Here is an 8,753-nt window from a genome sequence, read left to right on the forward strand (position 1 = left end):
AATCTAAAAAAATCTAGGATTTTATCATGCTATGCCACCTCATCTACTGAGATAGGCATAATTGCCTATTTGGTCCTTTTTATTTTCTATTAGTCTATAATTCAACTTTTACCCCTTATTAAATTTAGTCTTTTTTTCTTAGTTACTCTTACTTAAACTAAATTCACTTAATTAAACTCTAATTAACTACTCAACTAACTTCATAAATATTTTTAATAATTATTTACTAATCCATTTTTTAGAAACGGAGACCCGAAAATACATTTTTCTGATAACCTTAAAATTCGGGTCGTTACATCAGGTGTTTTATTATTGATGGTTCCGCCAGCAGCTGCATCAACCATTTGTCGAGTCGAAGGGTTCAGGCCATTATGGAATGTTTGAACCTGAAGCCAAAGCGGTAATCCATGGTGAGGGCACCTTCTCAGTAAGTCATTGTATCTCTCCCATGCATCGTAAAGAGTTTCTAAGTCCATCTGCACAAACGAAGAGATATCATTATGTAATTTAGCCATTTTAGCAGGCGGAAAATATTTTAGTAAAATTTTTTCGGTCATTTGTTCCCAAGTAGTAATTGACCCTCGTAGTAACGAGTTCAACCACTGTTTAGCTTTGTTCCTCAATGAAAAAGGGAATAACCGAAGACGAATAGCATCATCAAAAACACCATTAATTTTAAATGTGTTGCATAGTTCCAAAAAGTTTGCTAAGTGAGCGTTGGGATCCTCTTCCTACAAATCATCAAACTGAACAAATTGTTGTATCATTTGAATAGTGTTAGGTTTTAGTTCAAAAGTATTTGCAGCTACAGCAGGTCTAACTATGCTCGATTCAGTTCCTGTTAAAGAAGGTTTAGCATAATCATACATAGTGCGTGGAGCAGGATTTTGATTAATTGCAATTGCAGGAGGTAGCTGATTGTCTTGGTTTTCAGCCATCTCTTCGGTTAGGGGTTGAGTATTGTCCTCTTCCTCGTTCTCTGTGTATCTTAATCTTCGCTTTATTTCTCGTTGGTTTCTGCGAACTGTGTGATCAATTTCTTCGTCAAAGAGTAGTAGTCCTGACGGGTTTTTTCTAGTCATAAACTATAAAAACTTACAAACAGAAAGAAAAAGTAAATTCATAAATACTAAAAAATTAAATTAAATTAAATTGTAAAATAAATTGCTAAAGTAATAAAAATTGAGCGTTCCTAATATCTTAGTTCCCCGGCAACGATGCCAAAAACTTGATCGCGATTTTCGTGACAGGTAGGATTTAAATATTTATAATTAATCGTTCTTGAAACTAACTATTATCGCGATGTAGGTAAGTGTACCTATCGAATAGTAGTATAGTTTTAGCAAGACCGGATTGTCGAACCCAAAGGAATTAAAAGTACTAGTAATGACTGTCTTTTTATTATTTAGCCTAAGAATAATGGGGTTTGTTTTAACTAACTAATTAACTAATCTAAGAATTCACAGAAAGCAGAATTGGGGAATTACTTTTGGAAAATAATTGAACTAAAACAATACCTAAGGAAAAATCCACCTAGACTTTACTTGTTATTCTGGCTCCGAATCGGACGATTTATTCATTTAACTTGTTCCGTAGAGATCCCTAAGTTATGTTACTATCCCTATTCAAGACTAATAACGTCTAATCCCTAGATTGAATAATTGAGACTTTTCTCTAATTAACACCTTAGGATTGCATTAACTCGATCTATGGATCCCCTTATTAGGTTTCACCCTAATCCGTCAAAATCTTGTCACCCTATCTCTAGGTGCGTAATCAACTCCGCTTAATTATGACAAATGTATTCTTAGACAGGGTCTATTCCTCCTCTGAATAAGAGCTTATCTTGAATCAGTATCCTGGGATATCAAAACAAGAATTAAGAACAAGTTAAATATTTATCATACAATTCAGAAAATAATAACAAGATTCGTCTTAGGTTTCATTTCCCTTAGGTATTTAGGGGATTTAATTCATAACTAAAAAAGAAAACATCTCAGAAGAATAATGAATACAAAACATAAAGAAAACCCAAAACTCCTGAAGGGAAATTGAGGGGAGATTTTCAGTCTTGATGATGAATCCAGCTTCTGAGATGAAACAATCAGCTTTTTTCGAGTAATTCCTTCCTCCCTCTCCATGCCTCCTTTACTTTCCCCCTCTAGGGTGTATTTCCAAGCTTTAGAATGCCTAGAAGCCCTCAAAATTGGCCTTTTCCGAATTGGACTCAACTTGGGCTCAGTAGGATACGCCCGTGTGAGTCATGCTTTGAATCTGCCAAATTGATACGGCCGTGTGGTCTGCCCGTGTGAAGAGGTCCAGGCCGTGTTGAATTCGTACTTTGGCCTATTTTTCTCTGTTTTTGGCCCGTTTCTCGTTCCTTTCGCTCTTCTATGCTCTCCTAAGTATAAAACATGAAATTAAAGCATTAGGAGCATCGAATTCACCAATTCTAAGGAAAAATCATCCATAAAATGTGTTAGGCATGGGGTAAAAATATGTATAAATTACGGTTTATCATATTCAGTTAGGACGAATTAAATATGCAAGGTTTAGGACATGTCTTGATTCGGCTGAAACTTGGGACAAATTAATTAGCAAAAATCGATTGGACAAATTAAATGTGCAGCAAATTTAAGAATTTGGTCCTAAACTTGACAAATTAACTAGCTAATAAATTTGAGCTTACTAAGACATAAGTAAACCCATTTAAAATGTCCAGAATTAGAGTAATTAAAATACCATTAATTATTTAAGCTGACTTTAACTAATTTAAGTACTTATTTAATTTATTCCAGCAAAACACAATTAAATAAAAATTATAGATAAGCTCAATTGAGCTGGAACGAGCTGAAATTCAAACAAATTCAGCTCGCATTGGATTGCAAACAACGTTAGAGAGCTGGTCTAGGAGGCCGCTCGGGCGTGATCGTATCAAGAGGGATAGACTTCTTTCGTAGAACCTTAACGTCACGATCAAGAATCTGAATCGGCTCCTGCTCAAAGGTCAAGTCTAGCTTCACCTCAATCTCATTAATAGGAACAATATGAGTAGGATTAGAGCGATAGCGCCTCAATATAGAGACGTGGAACACGTCATGCATCCGATCCAACTCTGGAGGTAGCTCCAATTGATAAGCAACTGTCCCACTCGCTTTAGAATACGATAAGGTCCAATAAACCTAGGGCTCAACTTGCCTTTACGACCAAACCTTAGTACCTTCTTCCATGGCGAGACCTTGAGAAATACGAAGTCCCCCATGGAATACTCAATCTCTCGACACTTTAGATCCACAAAGGATTTCTTTATGTCATATAACACAAAACAAAACAAATAAAGAAAAAGAGAATAAAAAAAATAAGCAAGAAACAAAACAGAGAAAGGAAAAGGGAGAAAAAAAAAGAAAAAAAAATTAGGGTTTCAAGTTCAAAGCTTAATTGGTAAGTCAATTTAGTCCATTTTCTTGTAATTTTTAAGTTTTTAGAATCCTAGTATTAAATACTACTTAACCTATGTTGAAATTTTGGAAAATATTGAATTTTAGATGTTGTTCATGTTGAATAATTTCAGTATCTGAGACTAAATTGATAGAATTTTAAGTTAGAAATGAAAAAGGGATTGAATTATAAAATAAAGTATAAGTTTTGAGTTATAGGGACTAAATTGAGAAAATTTCAAAATTTAGGGATATAAGTGAAATTAGAGAGTTGAATTTAGTCTAAAGTGAAAATTGAATAAAAATATGGAATTAGTTTTAAAGAAATAAAGTTAGTCTCGGTTTAGGGACTAAATTAGAAATTAGACAAAAGTTGAATAAAAATAGAATATTCAACTTGAAATTGTGTTGTATTGATGATTTTTAATTGTTTCAATTCTGTAGTTAACATTGTGACGGAAACTTCGGCTAAGAAGGGAAAGGAAAAAGTCAACGAGGAGTAGCTCAGAAATTACGATTTGTATTTCTATAATTAGAATCTAGTAATTATTATTTGTTGTATTTTAATTTAATGTTTATGGTAAGTGAATAAGGTGAGTAATTAGCATTATGATATTGAATTGAATGTATTGAATTTGTGACTAATGTGATATTTGAATATTGAATGATTGTGGCGTTTGAAAAGTGAAATTGAAAACCCTATTAACGATGTCGGGCTGAGTCGGATATAGATGGCATGCCATAGGATTGGACGTGTTCAGGGATTACTTTGACTTCAGGTCGATGAGACACTAGGTGTCAAATTATTACTTTGGATAAATTCGATGAGGTACTGGGTACCAAATTACTTCGGCATAGCCGATGAGACACTAGGTGTCAACTTATTGGTTTAAATTATTTGATAAGGCACTGGGTGCCAAACTGATGTGTTTTGGTTGGATCCGTGTATCAGTCCAAGTCCGAGTCATGTTAATAGGGATAATTGAATGAAATGATATTATGATTGGAAATGGAAAGAATTGAAAGTGAAATACAAATGAAATACATGGATTTGTGGACTTTATTGTGAAAAGCTATCTGGGATAGCAAATGATAGGAATTGAATGTATTATAAATGTATATCTATAAAATTGATTAATTGTTTAACTATGGTTATAGTATGATTTAATATGTAAGTTATGTTAATTTACCTTTAAGTATCTGGATTATAGAAATACCACTGAGTTCATACTCAGCGTACGATTTGTTTTCCGTGCGCAGGTTAGGTAAAGTCAGATCACCAAATCAGCATCCATAACGATCCCGGACTCAAAACGTGGTGAAGTATATTTCTTTTTGTGTCGACATGTACCTAGGATTTCTTATATTTGTCATTTTGGGAAAATGATTATAAATGATATTATAAGTTGAAATTGATTAGTTATATATATATATATATATATATGAACATATATGTTATGTTGAGGCTATAAAATGGTATGTTTTGGTTGATATATGAATGAAACATGATATACGCAAATTTGGATTGAAATTAGCATAAATTTAGGGCTTGAATGGTGTTTATTTAGATTGATTTGGATATTATATGTGAAATACTTATGAAGGTAAATTGGTTAGGTCATTGGGTTGATTGTTTTGACATGTTTTAGATGTATTTGAATGTGTTTTGGATTGGTTGAATAAATGGTTTTTGAGTTGCTTGGTGTTCAAGATTTCAGGGTATGATAAACTTGATGTATAAGGTTCATTTTGAGTCCACACAGGTTGTGCAGCTTTTCTAGCTTATGTTATTAATTCAGATTCTATTGAAAGTCAATGCAGTAAAATTCAAACTGTTTGTGAATTTCCTGATGTATTTCCTGAAGAATTACCACGATTACCACTAGATCGGGAGTTTGAATTTGCAATTGAAGTATATCCTGGTACAGTTCCGGTGTCAATACCCCCATATCGTATGTCACCTACAGAGTTGAAAGAATTAAAGGTGCAACTGTAAGATTTATTGGACTGTGGATTTATACGTCCTAGTACTTCACCTTGGGGAGCTCCATTGTTTTTTGTTAAAAAGAAAGATAGTTCAATGCGACTCTGTATTGATTATTGGCAATTGAATAAGATGAAGATTAAGAATCGATATTTGTTACCCCGTATTGATGATTTATTTGACCAACTAAAAGGAGCTTTTATCTTTTCAAAGATTGATTTAAGATCGGGTTATTATCAATTGAAGGTGAAAGAAAATGATGTATTGAAGACGGTATTCCGAACACAGTATGGACATTATGAATTTTAGTGATGCCTTTTGGATTGACTAATGCTCTAGCAACGTTAATGGATCTCATGAATCGTATTTTTCAACCGTACCCGGATCAGTTTGTGGTAGTTTTCATTGATGATATTTTGGTCTATTCGAATTTTGAATCTGAACATAAGAAACATCTCATAATTGTTTTGCAAATATTACAGGAGAAATGGCTATATAGGAAGCTTAGTGATTTAATTGAGTTGATTTATTTGATGTAAAATTAAATTAGGTGATCGTAAGAATTTTTCAACTAGAGAATTTGATTAAAGGATCTTGAAAAATTAATTTAGAAAATCTAAGTGATTTTAGGAAAATTAATTTTGATCAAATAAAATTAAAATTAAAATGATATTTTGGAAATTAATTTTCAAGTTAGAAAATTGGTCCAATAGATAATTGAATGTGAAAATTGGACTTGAGATCGTAAATTGGGTCCGGGAGCCTAAAACCGAGACTAAAACCCAAAAACTAGTTGAACCGAACCCAGTATGTGAAACCGGGATGACAATCCCAAACCGAACCAACAGTAACTGAATCGGCTCGGGGTGTAGTAAAGGTGTCCCACTTGCATCACCGGACATGGCAGTGTTGGCGACTGCGACGACAGCGTTTCGGTGCCCGGCGATGGTTGGTTTTCGATGGTTAAGCAGTGGAAGAGTTATACTCATACTGGGACTCTACCAAAGAATTTGATTTCAGATTAACTATTCCGAAAAAATATTATTTTAATAGTTTAATATTAAATTAAATTTAATACTTATCTTAATAGTATTTTATTAATTTAATATTAAAGTGATTATCTTAATCTTAAATTTAATTTAACGTTTATCTTTTAGATAAATATTCTATTATTTTAATAAGTTTTAATATTAAATTTAATCATAGTTGAACTCTCTAAACTTTCTCTATATAAATAGAGCCATGGGTTATTATTTTACACACACTTGAATTCAAGAGAAAATTGTAGAGAGAAAATTCTCTGAAGAGATTATTTCAGAAAATTTTTAGAGATATTTTTCTAATATACAGCTTAACCAAAAAATTTAGAGAAATTGCAAAATTACCCCACTGGTAATTTTTGTGAAAGATTTTCTGATTGAAAGCGAGCCCTCACTCGACAAACGTGAGCCTAAGGATAGCAGAGAATACTACTCAGTCGAAGCACTCATCCTATACGAATCGAAAAGGTACAATTTTGATTAAGTGTTTATTACTTTAGATATCACAACCAAAATCTTATTTTGAAATTTTTTTAAAACTCTAGTTTTTTCCGCTACGTTTTCCAAACCCGTTTTTTCCAACATACAGACATAATAAGTATAAATGAAACTGAACTATACTTCTAATGAATATTAAATTCATAAAATAAATCAAATTTATCTTTGTCTTGATGGATATCTATTTAATAATAAAATATTCATAATACTCCCCCTTAGATATCCATTGATAGATAATTTGCCTCGTTAAAACTTTATTAAGATAAAAATCCTGTGGGAAAACAATTCTTAGCAAAAGAAAAATAGTACACTTATCTATAATACGCATAATATGCTACCTCATTAAAAACTTTACTAGGAAAATCCAATAGGACAAAACCTCAATTAAGGGAAAAAGAGTACAACACGTATTTACTCCCCTCATGACAACATCATATAACATCTCATATTCTACATATTCTAATCTTGAATAGTAACTTTTTAAATGGTCACTTGAACAAATTTGATAAATTTTTATATTATTATTCTTCTTAAAGTCATGAGTGAGGATATTTTTTGGAGAAATATATTTTAATCTCTTTAAGAGTTTCAACAATAATCATAAGAAACTTTGATCATGATCCTTCTATACATGGCATGCTAGATCATTTTATAATCTTCCTTTAGCTATTATTCACCAAGTTGAATTTACCACATATATTCAAATTAATTTAATTCATATAAATATTTACTCTAATGTATTGAATAATTTCTAGAATTTCTATATGTTTCTACCATTTTAAATCCTTCAAGGATTTTAATATAAACTTTTATATAATGATTCATATAAAATCTATAACAACAATGATTAAGCACATGTCAAATTTTTCGACAATTGTCGGACTAATAATATATTTAAAGGTTAGCATCCACCAAAAAAGAATATTATACCTTTCATAATCAATTTCAGGACTTAGCGAAAAAAAAACTTTATATTTCTTATTTTGTTTTCACAAAACTACTAATTTGTACTCCATTAACTTTATATATTTAGATGTTCTGTAACACCCCAAACTCGGCCCAGACGTTACGACCGAATCTGACGTGTCACATTGCAGCGTTACTAGAAAAGTCATGTTTTATCTAAAGTCTTTCTTAGTGTTTAAAGAATATCTTCGTTAAAGATTAAAGTGAATGAAAGCTGTGCACCAGGTAGGATGCCAGAAAAGAGGAGGTGAGTCAATTAGACTGCTTAAGTACCCAGCTCTTCAAGGATCCAATCCTAGACATGCACACAACCATTGCCACACTTTAACTGAGTGATTGTTCAAGGAAAACCAATTCATTTAAAACCATTTGAAAAGGTTATTAATTTTGAAAACATTTTCGTTGCGGAAGCTTTGCCTTGTTATCGCGAAATTTTGAAATCAAGTAACCTTTTTAAAACGCACCCTAGAGCTATTCAATTTCAAACCATTAAAACAATATCATATCTAAGCTAACAAAACATACTAAAAACAATAAAAAATAATTAAAGCGGCCTTATTACAAATTAAAAACCCGAAAACATAAAGAAAATAATCTAAAATAAAAGTAAAGGTATAAACACTTATTTTAAACAGTCCACATGGCCACTCTGAATCCCTCCAGCTCCAAGTCCATCGATCTAAGGCTCACCTGCAAAGATGGGAAAAAGGGGGGTGAGTTTGGAAAACTCAGTGTGTAAAGTAAAACCAATTAGAGCCTAAATCAGTTCAAGCTCTACTGGGCCTAAGCCCTATTCAGAAATCAGAGTTAATTGGGCTCTATCCCATA

At 32.2% G+C, this 8,753-nt stretch overlaps 1 non-coding gene across 1 annotated transcript; it reads left to right on the plus strand.

Annotated features, from left to right (window-relative positions):
• The first annotated feature begins 402 nt into the window (after positions 1 to 402).
• LOC128281084 (small nucleolar RNA R71) lies at positions 403 to 508 on the plus strand. Its single transcript, XR_008271299.1, has one exon. It is a non-coding gene; the product is annotated as a small nucleolar RNA R71 (small nucleolar RNA).
• Positions 509 to 8,753: the final 8,245 nt, after the last annotated feature.

This window comes from Gossypium arboreum, chromosome 9 (assembly GCF_025698485.1).
Source record: "Gossypium arboreum isolate Shixiya-1 chromosome 9, ASM2569848v2, whole genome shotgun sequence".
Classification (NCBI taxonomy): Eukaryota; Viridiplantae; Streptophyta; class Magnoliopsida; order Malvales; family Malvaceae; genus Gossypium; species Gossypium arboreum.